Genomic DNA, 24,923 nt, shown 5'->3' on the forward strand with positions numbered 1-24,923 from the left:
GTTTGAAATATACAGAGAATGGTCTGATTATGTTGTGAATATACTAGTATATTTATGTACTTACTTAAAATATGTTAAAAATTAAAATGATTGTTTCATCAAATTCTTTTCGACGTTTTTGCAGGCTTTGACGTTTTTGCAGGCTTTTCCATTTGCTCCTGTTTGTATACTGGGCCTGTCATTCCCCTTCACTCACCATACGTGTAAAGACTTTCCCTCTAGGTTAGGCCCTCCACCTATGTAGTGTTATGGGTTGTTGTTTCAATTTAGTTCATTATAATTTAGTTTTCTTGAATTCTTTTTTGATAATAGGCTTTTATGCATTTATGTAACATGTGTTGGAAGCAGCAGTAACTGAACTGAACTGTACAGAGTTCATCATTAGTGACTTTACAGATCTTTGAGTTTATTTGGTTGCTATTGGCAAATGAACAGTGTATTAACACTGTAACAGTGAGTTAAAAAGAGTGCACACACGAACAGAAACTGCACTGGTGCTGCATTTAATCATTTCTGACCCTAAAAGTGTCTGTGTGTCTCAGCAGAAAATGAGATTCATCAGACCAGCTACATTTCCTATCTTGAGCTGTCCAGTTGTGGTGAGTCTGTCCCAACTGCAGCCACAGATTTTGTTCTGGATCCCAGAAGATCAGCAGTTCTTGAAATACTCAAACCAGCCCTTAAATTAATCATTTAATGTGATTTTAATTTTATACTACAAATATACTAATAATCCCAGCTTTCCTATTGGTTCCTGGTGCCATCTATTTGCATACTGGGTGTGTCTTCTACTTTCACTCACCATAAGTGTGAAGCTTATGGCTACCAAACTACACTCCCCAGTGTGTGTGCATTCACTTTAAGGCTTTGTTGTTTGTCTGTTAAATAACCAATCTGAATATGCATGTTTTGTGCCCTGTGATAATCAGTCCCAGAACTTGACTCTGGGTAATTTAATAAGTTAATTATGATATTAATAGTCAATATAATACAATGTGACTTAATTAAGTACAATTAATGTCTGTTTTGTCTGTGTTTCTAAAGTTAGTATACATTATGTAAAATATGCACTATGTTTAAAGCAAACTTAAAAGAGCTCAGTTTAGTACAGTTCAGAACACTTAACACACAGTTATGTTTTTCTTCTATTTTGGTACAATTAAAGTAGAATAAATAGAGTAAGTGCCCAAAAGGCCCAAAGTGTGTTAAGAAAATTATCCCCACATCATTACACCACCTCCACCAGCCTGGACTGTAGATACAAGAAAGGGTGGGTCCATGGATTCCTGCTGTTGGTACCAATTTCTGACCCTAAATGTGTGTGTGTGTGTGTTTTAGCAGAAATTGAGAATCATCAGACCAGCTACATCTTCAGCTGTCCAGTTGTGGTGAGTCTGTCCCAATTGCAACCTCAGCTTTCTGTTCTTGGCTGATAGGAAAGGAACCTTGTGTGTGTCTTCTGGACGTGTTGTGCATTCTGAGACACTTTCCTGCTTACTACAATTGTATCTGAGTTACCGTAGCCTTTCTGTCCATGTACTAGTCTGTCTATTCTCTACTGCCCTCTCTCATCAAAAAGGCGTTTCCGTCTTTAAAACTGCCAGTCAGTGTTTTTCTTTATTGCACTATTCTAAGTAACCTGTACAGATGTTGTGCTGGATCCCAGAAGACCAGCAGTTCTAGAAATACTCAAACCAGCGCTTATGACACCAACAGTCACTCTCAGCCACACTCAAATCAGCCTTTTTGAGTAAAACACACAACCTTCCCATTGGCTCTTGGTATCCATCCATCCATTTGCATACTGGGTGTGTCTTTCCCCCCTCACTTACCACTAGTGTGAAGCCATTCACCTCTGGCTACTTTCCCCTTTGTGGTCTATTTTTCATTTGTGTAGAGGTGTGAGTATAAAATGATAATTTATGTCAAGTTATGCTATAGGAGTATATGAAGATGGCAATTATAATTGTTCTGTTTGGTGAAGTTTAATGAAGTTTTTTATTTGTAGGGTTTAAAAGTCTGTAAGTGTGAGTAAATGGATGCGTGCAGTATCCTGGACTGGTCTTGAGTAATGATGAATGATCTCAGGACTCACCGTAAGCCTGACCAGGAACAAGGAGAAGATGGATGGATGAGTAGTGTGCTAATTTGATGCTTTCATCAGAGCTTACAAGTAAACTTTTGATTTGCAATATATACTTATAGAATAAATACATTACTGTAAGGTAGACTTAGTTCAAATTTAGTTCATTCTAATTAAATATACTTCTTAAATACTGTTTTTTAAACAGACTTTTGTACATTTTTGTGAAGTGAATTAAAACTCCCAGCTTTTATTGGCTGTTGGGGTCATGTGTTTGCATACTGGGTGTGTCTTTTCCTTATACTCACCATCAGTGTGAAGTCATTCCCTCTGGTCTACCTTCCTCTATGTCTACATTTGCACTCTTGGTTGTGTTGTTGGTGCTTCGTTGCTGTATTGAAGTCTGTAACAGCACATGTACACTGAAGCAGAGCTGTATGGAGATAATAATTGCAATAATGTTATATTATTTCCAGTGAGAACAAAACTCCTGACTGCAAACTGCTTTGACTGCAATAATGTAAACATATTTATATATATAGCCTTTCTGTTCATGTACTAGTCTGTCTATTCTCTACTGCCCTCTCTCATCAAAATGGTGTTTCCATCTGCAGAACTGCCAGTCAGTGTTTTTCTTTATTGCACTATTCTAAGTAACCTGTACAGATGTTGTGCTGGATCCCAGAAGACCAGCAGTTCTAGAAATACTCAAACCAGCGCTCATGACACCAACAGTCATGACACACTAAGTACAGTTCATCCCGTTTAGGTAAAATATTCAACCTTCCCATTGGCTCTTGGTACCAACTATTTGCATACTGGGCGTGTCTTTCCCCCGTCACTTACCACTAGTGTGAAGACATTGACCCCAGGTTACCATCCCCTAAAGTTGCCATAGGTGTGGGCTAATATCTGTGTGAGTAGTATTCTGGTTTGGTGGTTTGACTAATGTCTTCAGAATGGTTTTGAAGACACCATGTCCTTGAAAAGAAATCAGTAAAGAAGATGGTTGATTGAATGTTGTCTTTATCTTTCTATTAATGCTGGGTAAAAATTTATTATTATGTAATCTACAGTATGTTTGTTTTGCCTAGCGCCTTTTCAACACACTCTTAGTGTATTTGGTGACCAATGGATGGTTTTTTATCCTGGTATGTAGAGGAAATAGTGTCGCTATTGACAGTGTCATTTTACACACATACAAATGCTGATAAATTATGATGAACATGTGCCGGATCTCCACGTTTTTCTCAAATTTAGCTTAAGGTTTAATGATGTAATGAGTACTTTTGAACCCTGATGGGAAAAGTGCACTTAATTGTGTTTAAAACATACAGAGAATGGTCTAATTATGTTGTAAATATGCCAGTATAGTTGTGTATTTACTTAAAATATGTTTAAAATCCATTACTATGATGCTTTCATCAAATCTTTCATACAAACCTTTTTTTCATACTTGTAATATAAAATATTTTTTATAAGTACATTGCTATAAGGTAGACTTTTAGTTCAAATTTAGTTCATTTTATTCATTGATATATTTCTTAAATACTTGATTTTAAACAGACTTTTGAAATTTTGGCAAAGTGTATTCAATCTCCCAGCTTTCCTACTGGCTCCTGGTGTCATCTGTCTGCATTCTGGGTGTGTCTTTCCCTTTCACTCACCATTAGTGTGAAGCCATTCCCTCCAGACTACCCTCCCTTATGTGGCCATTTGCAGGATTTGTAGTGTTGTGGATGTTTGTCCTCAGTGTTGATGTCTGTAAAAGCACTGCTATACTGAAGCAGGTTGGTATGAAGATGTTAGATGCTAATATGTTATGTTATTCCCAGTGAGAATAAAGTCCAGGACTGGAAGCAGGCTAGACTGTCTTAATGCAAATATATGTCATGTAATTTCAGTATACAATATGCAACATATAGGATTAAAATATACCAATTCCAATGCAGTTAAGAACACCACACAATTAAAGTTATGCTTTTGTTCTATTTTTGTACAATTGGATTATAATAAGTACAAAAATAGTTGTTCCATTTTAGCACTCTTTAAGTGCACTGATTACTAGTGTGCCTCCAAGTACACTTTAGTGTGATGTAGCATAATAATGTTTAGTATATTTCAGTCTATTTTGTTCAACTAGGGAAGGTCTAAAATGGAAATCAGCTTCAGTGTATAGATAATAGATACATATTGTGTGAATGTGTGTTTCTGAATGACTGTAGGGGTATATATGTCTGTGTGTGCTGGTTGTGTTTGTTAATGCCTGTGTCCTTGTTCTCCACATCTCCGGCAATAATTAAACTCTAAGGACTATGAGAGCTTAATGGAGAATTTTGTGCACATTCGCATGTCCCTGAGGAGACCCTGACACATTCTACTTGACATAAGACACCTCCCCACAACACACACAAACCAACATTAACCCAACCCTTACATCTGTCAAGACAAATTCACTGTTCTGACAACACTTATCTGGAAATGCGAGTGTATTTCTGTCTGTCATGGCTTTGTGCTGATTATCTTTAATTGACACTAATGTTGCTGCATGCCCAGGAGCTATTACTTTGGATTCGAGTGGAGAAAAAAACGTATACCGATGCTTCAGAAGCCTGTGTTGTAAACAGCAATTTTCACCATGTAGACACAACTCGGAGAGAGCAGTGCATTAGGCCTAATGCACTGAGTGCTCCGTCACACCCATACACTGCATTTATCCTGATAGAGGAGATACAGTTGAAAAATATAGATGAAAACACTTTCCTTTGCCATTTTTTAAAGAGCAGTCAATTGCAGGGCACCTTAGTGCAAATCCCCCTCCTGGCTCTTTCCTATCCTATTTTTTTCTCAGACTGCATCAGAATAAAGAGCTGCCAACAGTCAAACAAACGTGTAAGCACCCCAGGCGAAGCGAATTGTGCCAGACAAGCACCAATTAAGCAAAAAATAGGAAATTAAAGCAAAATCTCCCAATGAGGAGGTATTCAAGGTTGCTTACTCCATGCATAATTAACACAGGGCTGGAGATCGTTATCACGTTGACTTAAAAGGAGCAGCTCATTAAGGGATAGTCAATTACGCCCCTGGGAAGGGGGTAGCAGCATGAACCAGACAGGGTTAATGCATTCACAATCAACGCATACCATTAGGTACCCACCTAGGGATGAAGAGGGGAAATATATTTTGGGGGGTGGCGAGACAGAATTCCCTCAATGGACTTAACAGTTAAAGCGATAGTTCCATGGAAAATCAAATTTCCAATTTGGGAAAATCCCAAATACAGTATCAGCCAAGACATGGTTGGTATCTGAAGGAAACGAATGTCCCAGTTACAGCACCCGAACAGGCACACACTTGTCAGACCATATTATTAAAGGTGCCATAAAATGCATTTATCAGTATTTTACATTTCGTGTCTAAACAGAAGGTATGTGACTTTGGTTAGAAGTAATTTTAGAAATCCACTACCAACCCAAAAACAGGCCAATTGTCTTTTTTATAAGCACTGTAAATGGGGCAACATTTCTTTTAAAACCACTCCTTCGCTACAGTCCGTCGCATATGTGTACATGCATTTTTGTCCCAGGTTTTTTGGCAGTGACCAAGGCTACATGTGCAGAGTAGTCTTAATTGGAGCTTTCCAACATTTCAACATTTTGCCAAAATTCATGAAAGTAAGCAGTGGTCAAAACTTAGGCAGGCTGCAACAGCCCAGGCTCATCCATATCAACAAACCTAGAAAACAGAACAAAAAGTCCAAACTATACAGTAGACTAAATCAATGTAGAACAGCTCAGAAACCCGGAATGGAAACTTTGCAGAGGGACAGCCCAAACAAATGATATATGTGGAGGAGATAATGAGTCCAGAAACCAGCTGCAGGGGCCAGCGCCAGAGCATTAAGAAAATCCCAAACAGGAAAGCTCACTCGATTACAAACGTGTTAAGAGTAGTGATCCTGTTTAGGCTCTGAAGTAACCCTGCTTGTAACGGATGTATTGTGTTACTAGAACCAACCTTGCTCTTGTCAATACCGACTTATAGTCACAGTGTTACGGCCCTGTTTTCAGCCCAGTCCTTGTCCAAGGATTCTTATTGGTACAGTGTGATGTGCTGGTTGATCCAGTGCTAAGCTAATGTAATGCAAATGTGTCTTGGCAGATTGACTACATTTAGGATGAACTTATGTACATATTCTTTTACATCTCTGTAAAAGAATTTCTTTGTGTCTAGGTTCAGTATAAGCTTGCCTGTGCCTGGGAGTCAGACGGGCGAGCTGGTCAAGGTAATCATGCTGAAAGACTTAATGAGGTTAATGATAGCAGCCATACTGCTTCTAATTTGTCACCTTAATGACTCCTTCTTGAAAGCGGTTATACTTCACATATTAGCAGGCTCACCCCGAGGACTCAGCGTGAGTAAACAAGTCAATGTATGAGAAATGACATCGGCAAAGTGGAGATGAAACTTGGTGAATTGAAGGGCAAGTGTAGTCGTTGAGAATGCAGAGTTCGCATCCCTGCTGCAGGATTTAGGTGCTGTCACTGAGATGCATCTGAATGCTCTTTCATCTGTAAGAGAGATGGAGAAGCTCCCGTGAAGCCTTTGAGGAGCTCTGCTGATCCCAACACACACTCCTGACACACCACACCTCCTGGAGCCTGCTCTGTGTGTACACACTGGTAAGATGAGACTGCTTCTTTCTTCCCATGCTCAGAGTACACTGTCCTACTGTGTTCTTGACTCGTTTTGATGGCTTGTTTGGGTTTTACCTTCTATATCTTTAGAAATATGCACATTTGTGTGTGGGGGATTAGGTGTGTGAGTTAGAACTGTCTGTATGCAGCTATATCTCTGTCAACTCCTTATACCTCCAAAACATGTTCCTCTATTTTACTGCAGCAAAACTTACCAAACTGGCAGATTGGAGAAAGGCTATTTTCCTCCTGCAGGGCTGTGAGAACTTACAGCAGCGCTCAGAACATGGTTACCGTGTGTTCCTGTCAAACTAACTCAGACGATTAAGTGGATTCACTTTCTGCAAGCCACCCTGTGGTCATTCTACTGGCGGCGTGCAAATCGACTCGGATGTACTCTGCAAAATAAAAGGTATACTGTTAATTATACCACAGCTGGTTCCAACCCCGCAATGTGATTGGCTGAGGAGTGCCAATATCGCATGATATTACTCCCGAAATGACTCAAATATTACTCCGCCACATACACACACACCTAGCAGCGACACCAGAGCTTACAATAATAAAACGTCAGCCATAACAAAGCAGCAATGTTGCCATTATACATTCATATACATTCATAAAATCTATTGACTGTGAAAACACTTATTTTACTTTAAATTTGGAAGATGAAGCTATCATTGGCCAGCCTAATTCTTCCAATGACAACCAAAAACTAAACCAAAGATAAATGCTGGAGATTTCACACTGTTTTTCGCACGGTGTCCCAAACCTCACACAAGTACAATGAATCCAGACTCTGTGGGTTTAAAACAGAGCAACACTCATGAAAAGTGTTGCTAGATAGGTAAGTAAGTAGGTAGGTAGGGTACATCATGTGGTTTAAGACACAGGTTTAGATCAGAAGAAAGCATTCAGACGAAGTATAAGCTCCACATAAATATAAGCTCTTAATATTTAACAGCTTTGGTAGTGTGTGCATCAGTGTGTGTAACCATGTGATTAATACAACCAGTAACATCATCTAATGTTTGGGCCATTGTGTGTAACCTTGATGTTTGAGAAATTCCTTGATTATTATGACAGAAGGTCACAGTCTGGATGAAGTTTTAGCAGTGGCGGAGACTGCTGAAATAATTAAAATAAGCTTTATTTAGGTATTCACAACAATATTGAATTAATATCAATAGTGGTAGCAAAAAAAGCAGTTTATTGAGCTATTTAGACATGTTGTCTAAATAGTAAATGTGTGATTTCGGTGGAAAAGCTCAAATGCTGTTTTACAAGCCTATTTACCACCCTGTTATTTGGCCTAAAAAATGAAATACGGCATTTTATTGGCCACAGCCACATAACACAGCTTAGCTCTGCTTAGCCTGGCTTTTAAGAACGTAACAAGAACTTATTATTAATATAACTGACAGAATGGGACTATTTCACCTCATAGAATGTTGTCCTCTTTATCTTAAAATCTAACAATGATAACGGAACTGTGGTAGAATCGCAATAATACAATAGTTAATACAATAATTCAACAACAAACTTTTAATGAATTAAAATTAAAGGTCCTAACCTTAGTCACATCTTCATTGCTACATTTCAAATCCACTAAAGTGGTCTACAGAGGAAAATGACACAACTTCACTGTCACTGTTCAAATGCCTATGGACCTGACTATAAGTACAGGTCTGTTTCAGATGGAAACATGAACACAGGGCCTGCACAAGGCTATTCCAAAGCACAATTATGCAAAATATTACTTAGACCCGGTCACTGATTAGTCCTCAGTACTTGAAAAATGAAAAAGTAACAATTTCACCGTAGCAAGTAACATTTTCAATTGTACACGCTCATGGGAAAACAGAATCGTCGCCATCTGAAATAGTGCAGCATATTGCATGCTTGTGTAATAAAATCACCTCACTGTGTTGTCAGCACTGCAGAGTGGAGTGTAAATAAGCGCAGGACTGGAACAGTTTCCCCGAGCCACCCACACGTATACTTACCTCCCACTCAGCACTGCTACACTCACAGTCAACACAGCCCTGTTTGCCTGCAGCAAATATGGCACACTCCTCACCCTGGAAACCTTTTACTTTCCCTTTCATGCACTTTCTGGTACAACAGACTCCACCATTCTTCTGGTTAGGAGGTTTAGCAAAGTGTGAGGTCTGTATCAGTCATCATAGTTATTAGTTTGCTTAAGAAGCAATGTTATGGCAAACAGACTGTATTCATTTGTGCCATCCATACATCGATATATCCATCCATCCAAAAATGCACTGTATAGATTTGAGTAGTCAAGTGTAGTTATTTACAATAATTACAGTATGCTTTGATTGGCAGCATTTCCCCTAGATACTATGCTCTAATTTTATTAAGCCTTAATTAGTTTAAACAGCTTTTGGCAGCCACTAACTGCTATATATGGACAAACGTATTGGGACACATCTGTTAATCATTGAGTTTAGAATTTCCATTCAGTTCAATTACCACAGGTGTATAAACCAAACACATAGACATGCAGTCTGCCTTTGCACAGTCAAAGAGTGGGTAGTTCTAAAGAGCTCACTGAACTCCAGTGTGGACTGTAATAGAAGCCACTGCAACAAGTCAGTTAGTGAAATTTCTTCCCTTCTAGATATTCCATCATGAACTATGAGAGGTATTATTAAAAGTGAAAGTGTTTAGGAACCACAGTAACTCACTTACAAAGTGGCAGACCACTTAAAGTTACAGAGCGGGGTCAGCAAGTGCTGAGGAGCATAATGCATTAAAGTCTTCAACACTCTCAATAACTGCAGAGAGCTGCAAAGGGTGACAAGCTCCATATTAATGCCTATGAAATTAGGATGGGATGTCATAAAAAGTTCCAGTGGGTGTCCCATTACTTATAATAAAAACGGCAGTGAAATCAAATCTATAAGACAACCATCTGAGGGGTTTCATTTTGGCATTCATAGTTGCTTTAAGTATTATGAGGTGCTTTTACTAGCAGATGGCTAGATCCAAATCCTAGTTCAAATCCTTGTCAGTACTGTAAATGCATTAATAAAATAGGATTCAGTAAGACATCACTGTAGAACTTGAATAATAGCAGAAAAGACAGATATTCTGCAATTCAACAGTTTAGATTGCTATATTAACAATGTATACAATGCAGATTGCTAAAATGTTACAATGTTCACTGAATTAAAATGTGAATTACAAATAATACTGTAGTTTTATATCTACATTATTTATTGTCAAGTTACCTGTTCTGATGTTGTCTTCACTTTTGAAATCTGAAACCTAGATATTAATTTATTGTAACTTAATTCACAAAGCTGTAAAGTATCTTCAGTTATTTTCAAATCTTCTACAGTCTTGTTTTTTTTTTTTGTAGATGCATATCTATGCTATACTTTCTTTATGTACAGCTTCCTGTCTGCATTATTCTATACACTTGTCTGCAAGCAATTTGGTTAAATTCCAAACTTTAGAACATTAATGTGAATCCAGCTACAAATATTTGGATAGAAACTGAGGCTACGTGTTAACATACATGGGATGCTTCCCGTTTTAAAAACTGCAATCTGCAAACTAACACACATGAATTCTTCTCCAATGATCTGTTTAAAGGATGCATTAGCACACTCCACTAACCTTACAACGGCAGAGTCGCTTGTATGTAACTTGAAGACAAAACATCTAGGGTAATGATGCTACTTTGTAATACAGCAATCAGCCTGTGTCTGCAGCCATTAGCAAGAGAGCAGGGTGCGATGGCACACATAGTTCCTTTTGGACTTTCAAAGACAGCTCTGATCACAGCGGGGAGCTTGATTGGCCAAGTAGACCGTGGTAGGGTGGCTGATTGGACGCTCTGAACACCATAGGAGGTCTGATTGGTTGCTGAAGGCAGTTAATTATGACTCTAATTTAACTGTTTCACTCACTGCTGGCCTCTGCACCGGCATTTGGTGTGATAGATGTGGTAGGTGTAGAAGGTCCCAAGTCCATTTCACCAACAATCTGTTACATTTTATGTATGCCTAAAGGATGTGCATTCATTTTAAATATGTTCCTTAAAATAAGGCACTAACTAAATTAACTGACATGCACATAAATTGTCTTTTTTTATTTCATGTTTCCACTATATTTTAAAGCTTTGTGAAGTCATTTCACTCATCCATATTTATATAGAACACCCCTATGTTGTGCATCCCTGAATGAGAATTGGCAAGATGTTAGCTCCACCTAGTGGACTTCAGAGGAACAGTGTACATGTTTACTGTAGTAGTAAACAAAAGCTGCTGTCATATGTACAGTAGTCTTGTATCAATCTCTGATAGGAAATTATGGACCGTATTTTTATTTCAATCAGATGTGTTCAGAATGCTATGCAGTCTAGGATTAACCCGTCTGGGAAACTGGCTCTATGGTTTCAAGCCTTTACCCTACAGGTGGTTATTATTAAGGTCATATTCTTGCTTTAAATTTATGACACCAATCAGCCATAACATTAGAAACCACTGACAGGTGAAGCCCCGCTTTGCCGTTGTGTCTTATGTCAATCCCTACACAACCTGAAATAACTGGTGAACCTGTAATAGGGTCATAAGCACCCCAGGCTAATTGATGTGATCCACTGAGGCCCGCTTCTTAACTTACAGGACTTAAATGATTTGCTGCAAACTTCTTGGTGATTAGTAAGTACAGGACACATTAACAGGTGCAATTTATGCCTTGATGGGTCATGCTGTTTTGGCAGCATGACCGGGACCTACGGACTGTTAGGCAGGTGGATTTAATGCTGGCAGTGTTTGCAGTAGATCGACGGATATGGCATTACTGATGCTGACTACTGCTTTCAGAAAGTAATTTTACTGTTTTTAGACAAATGCAGAGGTATTGTGCTTAAGGGCTTTAATTGTCAGGTGGTAGCTTTAAAAATGGCTTTGCAGAGTAGGCCTTTTCCATATATAAGCAGTAACATTGGGTCCCTCAAGCCATCAGGGGACCACACAGCATGTTAATTTAACTGTTTTAAATGTTTGTTTTCTTATATCTACTTGTTTTACTTTTTATATACCATTAAGTAGATGATATGTCTGCTCTTTATACTTATTTATAGTTACATATACACTTAGATATTTTATTATGTTTACTCGTGTAAACTATGATGGGGACAAATGAGGATCAAATCAAATTTATTTGTATAGCATGGTTTATAATTGATTGTTCCCAAATGATGCTCATATAATCACAGGTAGCGAGACACCATGACGGGTAAGTCTCGATAGGCAGAGAAAGAGGCTGGAGGAAACTAACATGCAGCCTGTACATAACAGAGCTGCCCAGAAGGTGACTGGATTTTGGCAGGGGAGGAAAACAGACATCCAGGATGAGAATGCAGTCAAAAGAAAACCCTCAGAGCTGCAAGAAGAAACTTTTGAAGGAAACAAGACTCACAAGGGAGATCCCATCCTAATCTGGTCAAAACTTCTTATAAATTATTGATAAAAGCCATCCTACCACCAGGTAAGACTGTTCTTCTGCTCAGCTGTCCTAAAAATATAACTAATATAATCATACTAGAGAATAGTAAAAATAATGAAAGTAATGAAGATGGTTAATGGTGGTAATAAGAAGAATAAAGGAATAAAGGAAGGCATGCAGCAACATGAGCAGCAACACACCTTCAGTGTGGAGACCTGCATGACTCCTTCCCTAGCCCTTGACGGACCTCCAAATAGGTATTTTTATCAGAAACTTCCACTGAAAAGGCACACTGGTCGATACAGGGTTCCAACCCAGGGGCTGCTGTGGAGGATGAAAGACCTCTCCCCTGAGTTTGACACAGAAGGCAGCTGCCTCTGCACCCCAAATGCTTCACCTATAGGGTGGTGCACACTGAAGGAGCGCTGTGCAGTACTATTTATATATACACTTCTCCTCCACCTGATGCTAAACCCAGCAGACTGAGGAGCCTGAGCATGCAGACCAACGGTGAGACAAAGTTCCAGAATTGTAATAATTAATTCAATTATTTGTACCAGCAACAAAAACAAATGAAAACAAATGATGCTCATATAATCACAGGTAGCGAGACACCATGTCTCGATAGGCAGAGAAAGAGGCTGGAGGAAACTAACATGCAGCCTGTACATAACAGAGCTGCCCAGAAGGTGACTGGATTTTGGCAGGGGAGGAAAACAGACATCCAGAATGAGAATGCAGTCAAAGGACTGCTCCAAAGTGTCTGTAGCTACACAGAACAGGGGAACAGAAGCCCCATAGGAGGGTAGCAGAAGGAAGGGAGCGGGGAGCCCATGGGGCTGCCTCATGGATGGCTGAAGTTAGTCAGGGAACATCAAGAATGATATGTTTTAGAGCAGCACTCAAAACTAGTTATAACAGCTGAAGTTACCTGAGAATATACAACCCAAATGGTGCTGCTCCTTTGTTGTTCAATGTTTCATGATTTATCATACCTACTATAACAATACTACGTTCTGGACATGGTGCTAAATTCTAATGTCAAGGTTTTAAAACAGGATGAGGAAGACAGATGAGCTTAAACTGGTGCATGCTCTGGCAGACCACCTGCCTAAGCTACATGAAGTCTGCTTGGCCGCCATCAAGAAGGTAAGATACACTCTTCATTCACACAACAGCTGGACAACAGCTTCTTTAATGACAGCTGAGTGCCCTGTAAACCTACCTGAACCTTCCTTCATTAACAAAGTTAGTGCTCATGCTCTAAAACAAGTGTCAGTGATTGAGTTAGACACTCACTGTGCTTCTTTAGTATCCACTGTCTCAGATTAAGAACCTGCACTCCATAGGGTCTCGAGCCACCATGACCACTCTGGCCCACCTGCAGAAGAAAATAGACCAGGAAGTGGTCCTTTTGCACAAGGCTGGAGAGCATGATGACTTCATCAGAGAGCATTTTGAGGTAGCCCTCAGCATGCTCTACTGGCTGGTGGATTCAGGTAAACATCAAGGTACACATTCATTAATAGGTCTGAACTGAAAACGTAATGAAGTGGTCACTCTAAGCTCGTAGTTCAAACTGGAAGCACTGATATAACTTGCTAGAAAGACAGGCTAGACGTCACCAGTCTATAAACACTCTTCTCCCGTCCACCTGCCACTGGAATGCCACTGTGAGAAGATGCACTGCATCTAGAAAACCTCATCCAGTTTTTGGGGCTTCCTGCAGGAAGAAATTCACCAGCAGGTTCCTGACCGCTGTCAGTAAACTGGCCATGCACAGGTAGTAAGGTAAGAAGCTTGCTTGCTTCTATGCCTGCTGGGTCTGAACTATTATGAGATTTATTTTTTGTCCTCTCCTTTTTTTTAATACACAGATGAAAACCCCAGAAGACAATTCCCAGATGATCTGCAGATCATCACAGAAGACTTCCACTGAATCTGGAACATTTCTGCATAATTCAGTGTTTGAGATGTGAGCAGTTTTTCAGAGTGGTGTGGTGTGAAATGCTTAATTCTAGATAAACTTACAAGTCCAAACCGTTCCCAGACGTCTAGAGCACGCACTTCTGAACTAGTGTTCTCACTTTAGTCAATTCAACTTAGTTCAGCCCAAGGTCTAATGTGAGTTAGAGAGAAAGTTTGACTAACGAAACTTACAAACATAAAAAAAAAAATGTGTAGTAAAAGGTAACTTAAAATTGTAAGTGGAACAGTGTGGGTTCTATTTCAGCTTACAGTACACTGCATGAACCCCTTTATCACAAATGTACAGTGCCTTGCACAGTTAACCCCTCCCCCTTACAGTTTTTGTTGCCTTGGGGGTTTGTATCATGTGAATACCTTGTAGAGCCACCTTTTGCAGTAACAGCTTCAGGTCTCTTGGAGTATGTCTCTATAAGTCTGGCACATCTAGCGACTGGGATTTTTGCCCATTCCTCAAAGCAAAACTGCTCCAGCTCCTTCAAGTTGGACAGATTCCGCAATCTTTGAGTCATAACACAGATTCTCTATTGGATTGATGTCTGGGCTTTGACTTGGCCATTCCAAGACATTTTAATGTTGCTTCAGCAGTATGCTTTTAGGGTCATTGCCCTGATGGAAGATGAACTTCCATCCCAGTATCACAAATCTATGGAAGACAAACAGGTTTTCCTCAAGAATGTCCCTGTATTTAGCAGCATCCATTATTCCTTCAATTTTGACTAGTTTCCTTTACTATGAAAAACATCCCCACAGAATGCCGCCACCACCATGTTTCACTGTGGTGGCAGTGAAACATGGTGTCACTGTCTTCTCAGGGTGATGAGGTGTGGGGTTTGCACCAGACATAGCGATTTCCTTGACATAGGTTTTTCTCTTCATTTCACTTCATCAATGTGGACTGTTTTGTGTAGGTTCATGACATAAAATCCAAGTAAAACTCCACTTAAATTCCAGGTTGTAATGCAACAAAATAGGAAAAACACCAATGGGGGGATACTTTAGCAAGGCACTGAATTTTTAAAAAATACATTGTAAAGACAAAACTTTATACTAAAATTAGAGAGTAGAAACAGTTTGTGGTTGGTGCAAATCTGTGTTACTTCAAACAAATGCTCAAAACCCAGAAAATATTTTCTAGATTGCCCAATTGTAATGCCTTCTTTTTCAGATGAGGACACTTTGTTGAACAATTTGATGCAAGAACTGTGAATTAAGCATTTAGAATGAAGTTAGATGTTATAGCTATGAGATGGACAATGAACTGGACATGGTGTTTTCATACCACAGTTCTGAAAATAAAGTTAACAGAGTCATGAATGTAGCATTTAATGTAAGCATTTTCTTCCACCAAATTATAGTTCCTTAACAATCTCCACTCCCTGCACAGCCTGCAGTTCCTTCTCCAGCTCCAGCTCCTTAAACAGAGCAACTAATTAACCTCCCCAGTTTTTTTTCTTCTGTTTGTTTTCTTGTTGTGTTTTCTTTCTTAATCCTATTATTGTCAGGTGATTCAAAGGTTTTCTTTAGCTCAGGGCATTTTTGTGACTTTTAGACATTCAAGATTTATAGCAACAACCTTTAGCGGAGTGATAAAAACGAGCTTTTAACGGCGAAAGAACAGCACAGGTTAGAACGCCTCTCAGCCAATCAGCTCGCTTGTCCGGAACTAACTGTGTGCTTAAGCAATAGAGCAGCTGAGGTTGGATAATAGTATCACAGCAATGATTTCAGCCAGTGCCGTAGATCTTCACAGCCGTGATGTTATTCACAAAAACACACAACCTCAAGTGTTCTGCTGCTTTTATACCAAACAAAATTGCTTTTATTTTTTAACAAAATAAAGAAAGAACATCTATAAATCAAGGAAGCGCTGAATTTCATACTGAATATGCTTTATTATTGACAATACCTTCCGCCAAAAAGTAGTTCCACAACGAAGGAGTAGCTGATATGCAAAGGTAAATATTCTCTACCCTGCCTTAACACAGTAGACCAACAGAGGCATATAGTTTAACACAACAAAATAACGGTAGTTTGGAATACAAATAATAAGCATAGATAAACAAGCTAAAAGGCTAAAAAATAAAATCCATTAAGCATTAAAAGATAGAATTTAGTTATTTATTAGTTAGTGCATTTTGTATATGTTAATCTGCACACTTCAGTTCATTGTCCTCTGTACTGTGTCGTCTGGGTTATGCTCTGCACTGAAGACTGCACTCCACCTTTTTCCGTCAGCTAGTGTGGGTCTCCAAATGGAGTTATGTAATGACTGAAAGTCTGGAAGAAGGACCATGCTTAAACCCCTCCTCTCCATTACTACGCACACAAAAAAACTGCTTCTCTCCTTCTCGTGATGAAAATCCACACCTCACCAACGCCCCTGCTCCTCCTGATTGTCCAAATTATGCTCAACCTTTGCTTGGCAAGGGGTTTTGCTTGGCAAATCGCTTTTTAACGACTTGTAATTTGTAAATCTATATACGATAATTTAAGGTCACATGATAACTGGAGAAGCACATTTCTTTTATTTCTACTTACCGGTGGTCAGTAACAGACATAATCCCCATTGACTCCAGACCAGCATCAGTCAATCTCTGAACTGCTGTGTCTCACCAGCAGTGGTTGGTGTATGTGCGGCTCAACCAGCCTCCGTGGAAGCAAAGCTGCAAACCGATTCCCTCCCAGACGACTCGCGATGTACCACACTGCATCTGCTGCACACACTGACTTTCTGGGGTGTAAATAAAAGTTTAAAAAGTTTACTCAGATATTTTTCTAATGTTACAACTGGGCATAGGCGGCCTCAAGGTTTGGCAAACATGTTTTGTGTTTTTTGACTTTGTGTTTCTTGTTTCACTGAATGGCAGTGTGCAGTATTTTGGGCCGGTTTCATCAGTTTTGACAACAAATGACTCTTTATGTAAGTGCTCTGTTGCCCTCTTTAACTCGCCGCCCGAAGTGGAGACAGGTATCGAACCAAACTTTGTTCAGGAGTCCTACTGGACGGTCAGGATTACATGCGTTAGCCTTCCTGATCATTTCCTAACCTGCGGGTGAAATTGATGGATGACGGGTCGTTGTGTCTCCGCCTGCGCGTCTGATTGTTTCAGCTGTTCCGAGAAAGACGTTGTTTAAACTAAGAGGAGGTTCATTGAGGTGTCTAGCTATCTACTTGTTGAGCCTCGTGTGCAGTCTGAGAAAAGTGCTGATACTTTTGCGACACGGACAGAGCCATAAAAGTGTCGAAGTATTAAGTTCAGCTCAGCCTTTTCAATCGTCACCAAATGAATTTTGCATAAGAGCCAGTCTGTGAAGCACTTCGTAGCCTGTCTTCTCTTCGTTTCTCGCCAATTCCAGCTGTTCAGCTGTTCTTCCGCCACTGCAGCCGACCTAACAGCGTTTACCGATTCAGAATTTGATGTGCGTTAGCAGTCACACTCTTCTTCTGACCAAACGGGCAGCAGAGCTAATGTTATCTGAAAGTGGTCCATTTGATCAGTTTCCGGATGTGTTTGAGCACAAATACAAAACAACCAGCAGCTTGTGAGCATGAAGCTTGTCGTTATTGGCAAAGCATCAGCGGAGTAATACAGGTGTGGTGCGAAAAAGCCTAAAAGGCCTCTCAACCATTTAGACTGTAGGGTCGGAACTAACTGCTGTTTAAATGTAGTTCACTCGTTTCTACCTGCGAGCCTGTGAACGATTCACTCCTGAAATCGACTAATGGAGCGATTGGTCGGTCCAGTCCCGAGTTGAACCAACCATTCTCCAACACGGCCGATTCAGTATAACTCGCTCAATAAAACCAGTTCAAGGAAACGATTTCTCGCACCCGTTTAATCGGAAAAATAATATCCCTGCTGCTACTATAGAGAGCATCCTGAGCAGCTGCATCTCCCCTCCGTCATGGACATTTACACTGCCCGCTGCATCCGCAAAGCAACCAGCATTGTGGATGACTCCACCCACCCTTCACACAGACTGTTCTCCCTCCTGCCATCAGAAAGAAGGTACCGCAGCATCCCGTCCAACACGACCAGACTCTGCAATAGCTTCTTCCCCCAAGCCATCAGACTCCTCAACTCAACTCAACTGATGTGTTCTCTGTTACATGCACAGACTCTCTCTCTCTCTCTCCAACCATTTACCCCAGATAAAATGGGAAGCATTTTTGCACAAGCATTTGCACTAATAACTTTACTACCTCACTGGACTCAATATTTATTACACACTGCAGAATTTGCACACTACCGCCAATGATTTATTATCCTCTGTCTGTACTGTGTTGTGTTGCACTTGTGTTCTGTATGCACTGTGTCTATGTTGCACCATGGTCCTGGAGGAACGTTGTTTCGTTTCACTGTGTTCTCTGTATGTAGTTGAAACGACAATAAAACCCACTTGACTTGACTTGCTATACTGAGCTTCGGCTGAATTAACTAACGAGCTAACTTCATCTACTTACCAAAGTTACGGCGTCGTGACACACCCTATCATCCCTACTGTTCCATTGGTTAAAATCGTGCACGTGATGAATCTTCACGCGGCTGTTATACTAAGCCACATTTAGCTAACTAGCTATATTTATCAAATGATATTTACTTATAAGGTTTTATCTAAAAAAAAAAAAAAACTTGATAAATCTTTACCAAATGTGGATCACATATCAGCAAGTTCAACGGTATAATACTGTTGTTGCTACGCTGGCATATGAAGCTGATACCAACAGGTAAAGCTAGCTAGCTATCGTGCTCTTGCTCTCTGCTATCGAGCTACTGCTAGCTCCCTTAGCGTGTGTTAGCTTGCTAACAGATATTAGCGTCACTTATCTACGTCGTATCCCCCCTGAAACGTCATCCCTCTAGACTGTTTCATTGGGTGAAATTGTCCACGTGATTAATTGCCCATTCACGACTGCAATAAATGTATATATATATATATATATATATATATATATATATATATATATATATATATATATTACTGTGTTCAGTAACAGTGTTTCCATTTTACGAACATTGTGCAAGATAGCTAAGTGGGATCTAAATACACGTGTGACGTCACGTTCCTGCAGTGCACGTGGTTAAAGCAAGTCCTGCATTTCAAGTAAACAACGATTTGCAGACTTTACTGCAGACTGTAGCATTTTACGAACATTGCGCAAGATAAGTGGGATCAAAATACAAAAATGTGTTCGAGATGAACTGCGCCTTTGCCTTGGTGGTCAGCGAGAGCAGGTTAGAAGAAAGCCGTGAAATCGCACAGTCGACACCTGCAGCTCTCGTGAGCTGTGGTAGATCTTGCGGAGACCGCGTATTTCTTAGTTCGCTGATTAAGAGGATGCAACAGAAACCCCTCTGCTACAGCGTTCAATTAAATATGATCATGAAACATTTATTTAATGATCTGTGGGCTAAACTGACTAAACACTATTGATCAGTGTTGCAGCAAAGCGTCTCTCATCCAGTCCAGCCCATAGGAATCGCCGCCTGCAGCCGCCTCACACTCGCGAGACAATAACGCTGTACGTGTCCGTCTGCGCAGTCGAAAACCCCCTAAAACAACCTTGCTGACAACAAGCGCAGCCTGTGCAAAACAGTCCTTCTTTTGCAGAAGGGAGCATTACAATACATTTTAAATGTTGTAAATAAATAAATAAAATAAAAACATTTATCAGTCTAATTTTCATGCGTGACACATTTAGACCTGAATTAGAGCTAATCTAAATTAAATAAACTACGTTTATTATTAGGTCTACAACAGACGTCCATCCTGGATTCAATTTGTACCCAATCTGACTGACCAAACACAAACCTAATTTACAACAACTACTTTTGGGCGAAATAAAGGCCATGACGGACCGAGCAGATTTCCCCAAAAGAAAAACACGGCGCGTGTGACGTCACGTTCCTGCTGTGCACGTGGTTAAAGCAAGTCCTGCATTTCAAGTAAACAACGATTTGCAGACTTTAGCAAGAGCAACGTTTTGCATGTCAGCTAAAAGTACGCCTGGCTACACTACACAGCTTACTATTCAGTCTCACCAGCCCAAATGATCAGCGGGGCGACTCGCCTCTGAGTGAACACAGCTGCCTCTGCTCAAGGTGCGTGTTCAGCTCGTGGCGAGGTTCACAGATGAATCCAGAGTCGCATGAGCATGCTAGCCCTGTGTGGAGCAACGGTACATAATAATATAGAGAGACAACACACAGAGGTCTAATCCCAAATGACACACTACTCCCTAGCTAGTGTACTACGCAGATCACTTAATTACTTCTAAAACTACAGCAGAATATGTTGGTAATAGAACAGTATGCACATGTATTTATTTGTTGAAATCTGAGATCTGAGGGCAAAACGCACACAGAAACCTTTTTAAAAGATCCCGATACGCGTGAACGGGGCCTTGATCACTTTGGGGAAGCGCCGAAGAGCCGTACACACCCACTGCTCAGGCATTTAGAGCAATGGCCACAAGAGGGCAGCACAGTCCAGAGATTCGGGAGGAGGAGAGCAGGAACCGCACTGCACACCCCTAATTATTCATCACAACACCACGATTTAGAAAAAAGTCACAAATTCAGTACCTTTAGTTTAAATAGAAGAACAGACAATCCCGTTTCTAACATCTTCTTACGGAAAATCTGCAGGATAGAAACTTGGTTTTGTGTTTGGTCTTCAGCTGCGTTCATGAGCTCAGCTATCAGAGACCCGTGATTGCAGCAGCAGCAGCACTACAGCAGTGCTGGCAGTGTTTGCAGTAGATCGACTGATCCGGACTATAGGCAAAGCATTGTTTATTTGTCTTTGGACAGATGCAGGAGCCCTGTGTGACTTCTCCAGTCTGGTGCTAAATCAGATATCACTCGCTCTCCTTTCTTAACCATCCACATAGCCTCTTGGCTGGCAACCCCTACCTCTGGGCTTTATCTTCACCATCGTGAAAACACACTTACTACCCAAACTTACCAGAGAACAGCAGAGAGTTTTACACTGAACGTTGATGACAGTAGAGGCCAATCTGACTCAAAAAATAGTTTTGCATGTACCTCTCGACCATGAATGGTTTAAAAAATATGTATCAGACCCCCCAAAAATCTTTAAAAAGCCATCTTGTAATAAAACACTCATGCATCAGGGAGTGCAGGTAGTGTAATAACTTCCTGTGAGGGAGCTTTTAGAGGCACTCAACTCTTAAGACGGCAGGTTTCCATTCATCACCACTGTGAAACTATTTGGCAGTTTCTGTAGAATCACGTGTTCACATCATCAGGAATACAGGAAATCTGCATTACTTTCTCATTATTTATCTTATCCGCACTCTTCTTTGCTTTTAATGCTGACCGTTCTTGAATAATTTCCTCAACTCCACACACGTTGGGCTTCTGTTCCCTTATAAAAGGCTATCTATCAGGTCTTATAGTGACTGAATGTCCTCAGCTATGATTGTAGTTTTTTTTTCCCCCAGCTTAATAACATGTTTTAAACAGAGATTGTACAACATAAATATGCCTCACATTAGAAATATTCATATAAGCCAAGTCTAAGTATGAAAATGACACTGAAGTGGGAGCTGATGGGCTGTGTGGGAATTCGCCCAGGGGGCCACAAGCTACAACCGCCACCGCTCAAAGTTACGTACGGGCGAGCTTATAGGACACCTCCTATTATAATATTTCTGCCCTTAGCCAATCCCTGTGCAGGAGGCTGGATGGGTGGGCGGGGCTGTTAAAATAGGGGCAGGGTAACAACGTCTCCGTCGCTCTGTGGGCGGGGCTATGTTTGCACTGCGCGCGCTCGAGACAGCGCTGTCAGCCCGAGCTCGTGCTGTTCTCCGTCTCCTCAGGATCTCAGGCTCTGTGTACGGGTTTGAAAATAAGTGTCTCACTGAAAAACCCACACCGCGACGCCGTCTGTGAGTAAATCCCTCGGAGTCGTAGTGGTAGCCGTTCAATCGGCATGCTTTAGTAGCGTTAGTGGTTTCTTGGTGATTTCTGGTACATGTTAAAGTGCGAGGTCAGAGATGCAGACTTTGCCTGTAACTCGCTCTTTGGTGTAGGAGGTCAGTCACTGTAGCTGGAAAAAAACAAGTTTACGCGTTAAAATATGAGATTTTAGAGCGGTAATTCATACTGTAGAGCATAACTGTCCACTGTTTCTATTATATTTCAGCATTTTAACACTGACACATAACATGTAGCTAATATTCAAGAACACACTAACGACTAGAGACTCAGCAGACTCACTAGACCGCACTGGACGTATCTGCTAACACAGCAAGGGAAGAGGTGAACCATGCTGTGCCATCTCTGCTCTGAAAAAGCTCTGAGCTGGAATGAGGAGGATTCTGCAATTCGGCTGAAACTTGTAGAACCAGAGCCAAGGCATTTTGGCATTCACTAAAAGTCGTAGTGAATAGGAATGATGTAATATTAGTTTGCAAAACATTGCGTTAGTTTTTCTCAAAAGAGGTCTGACTGGTGGATTCTTGCCCGCTTGCTTTTGGAGCCTGTTGTCTGCTTTGTAAAAGACTCCTTTGCTGTGTTAGTGTTGACTAAATGGACCGCGTTCAAGTACTGGCCGTTTACCTGAGCCATTAGAAGGCAGTTATGGCCTTCATTCAGGGCTCGCTGCACACCTTGACACGAGTAGACTGGTGGTTGTTGCACTTGGCCTTTTGGCCACTTGGCTTTTGTATGTTTTTGTAAGATTGCGATTAAGCACCCTATCTATTGCCATTGCACAGCAGTACTATGGACTAACATCTATGGTTAACAAAGGGCAGTGAGAACACACATGCAAATCCCAACTGGAGCAACTGGGAGGTTATGTGCCTTGCTCAAGGGCACCTCAGCCGTGGATGCCAGCGCTGGGGATCAAACCAGCGACCCAGTCCAAATCCTGCTTTTGTAACCTTTAGGCCACATCTGACTTTAGCCCAAGTGTCCCACTCAGATCTCAAAAAATGGACAGACCATTAAACAAGGAGTCAACGATAGGTCTCAACGTTATTCATATTCATGTCCTAAAGAGGTAAACGTCTCTTCAGAGTAGATTAGTATCAAGGCAGATGCACAGTCTATTACTTCATTGTTATTTCATTTGGCTGTGTCTGCCTCTACAAGTCTGCAATGTGCAGAAGCAAGCACATCTCTGCTGTGCATGACTAATATGTTTTGTTTGTGGCAGGTTAATTTGTCTACCCCACACCCATGCTTTGGGCCTGCTGCACCTTGCCAGAGTTTGTCTAGTCTTGCTTCAGAAGAAACTACCACCGATTGTACTGGTATTATTGTTATTATAGTCGTACCATCAGTGCGTTATTGAATAGGCCACCCTCGTGGACGTCTAGCTTGTACTGCAAGTATACAAGCCAAAAGACTGCAGTTTGTGATACTTTAAGTGACTTTTGAAAAGGTGCAGTGGTAGAAGGCCTGCTGGGGATTAACACTAGTAAGCTCAGTGCAGCGAGAGTGCCAAGAGGAAAAAAGAAATGGCATCTTTTAGAGAATAACTCCTGCATATCTCTTCATCAGGAACACTGTAATCTGAGACAGTTTCACTTACATTACGAGGGATGGAAAGGTTCAGCCCTATTTGAGCTGGATTACTTTCACATGGGGATCTACAGTAATTTAAGTGATTACTTACGACGACTGTTATTTAAATCCAGTACAAACCTGCAATCCATGTTGGATAGTAATAATTAGTGAATGACGCGTGACTGTATCCATAATTCATTCAGTAATAGTAGTCTTGTTGAAGCATGTCCTCACAGTAATGTAATAACAAAAACTAATAGACAGTACTGCATTGATATTTTTATTGAATGTTGCACCTGTCGGGATGTGAACTGGCTATCTGTAGTGATTTGGGGAACTTTGTCTTGTACTAAATATCAAATCTAGCTTGTCTTTTTTAAGGGGCCCGTATCTTACATTTTTTACATACCTCTTTACCTGAGGATCCTTTTATGACATAAATGTGTATCAATGTACCAAATTCAAGCATAATTCATTTTAAAGGACTATTTCCAACACTTTAGCGTGGACCTATCAAACACGATTAGCGTGGACCTATCAAACATTTTCTTCAGTTCTGACCTTTTTGACAACTGGGAACACTCCCCCTGCACCTTTGCACACAACACAAAGGCATTGTGGTCTGCCAAGAATGACCTGTATCTATATCAGGACCAATGGATTATATTGGCTTGGTAAAATTCAAACTGACACATAATTAAATCTGTTATAAAGAAGAGTCACACTGTCAGATTACATTATATGACTAAGATTATGATACATGTAGACATAAATCACCTCTAGCATCTTTATTTTATACATAATAGGTAGATAATACATTGAGCCAAAAAACTGTATATGAGGGATAGCTCATCCAGTTTTCTCTCTTACTTGAACTTAGCATGTCGCTAAATTCACAACTACGGTGGGCTTGGTTATTCCCCACCTGTTTTCAGAGGGTGACTTCACCAAACGGTGAACTCCCACACCTTTTGGCAAATTGCAGCGATCCATTCGTTTTTATTCTCTTGAGCGTCCAGCAGTCTGTTAACGGAGAGCTCTGAATTCCTGCCGAATCTGTGTGTACAGTCAGTGTTTCGCACAACAGCTCTTTCTTGTTTCATGTTTTAGCGGCATTTACACTGAATGCTA

The 24,923-nt window shown here is 40.6% G+C and overlaps 1 protein-coding gene across 6 annotated transcripts in view; it reads left to right on the forward strand.

Annotated features, from left to right (window-relative positions):
* The first annotated feature begins 22,100 nt into the window (after positions 1 to 22,100).
* Positions 22,101 to 24,923, forward strand: part of syne2a (spectrin repeat containing, nuclear envelope 2a) — an 85,560-nt gene continuing 82,737 nt past the window's right edge. For all 6 annotated transcript variants that reach the window (XM_072682753.1, XM_072682775.1, XM_072682755.1 and 3 more), the window contains exon 1: positions 22,101 to 22,165. The gene's annotated coding sequence lies outside the window, so the exon portion shown is untranslated. The remainder of the gene's footprint in view (positions 22,166 to 24,923) is intronic.

This window comes from Salminus brasiliensis, chromosome 1 (assembly GCF_030463535.1).
Source record: "Salminus brasiliensis chromosome 1, fSalBra1.hap2, whole genome shotgun sequence".
NCBI classification, from domain to species: domain Eukaryota; kingdom Metazoa; phylum Chordata; class Actinopteri; order Characiformes; family Bryconidae; genus Salminus; species Salminus brasiliensis.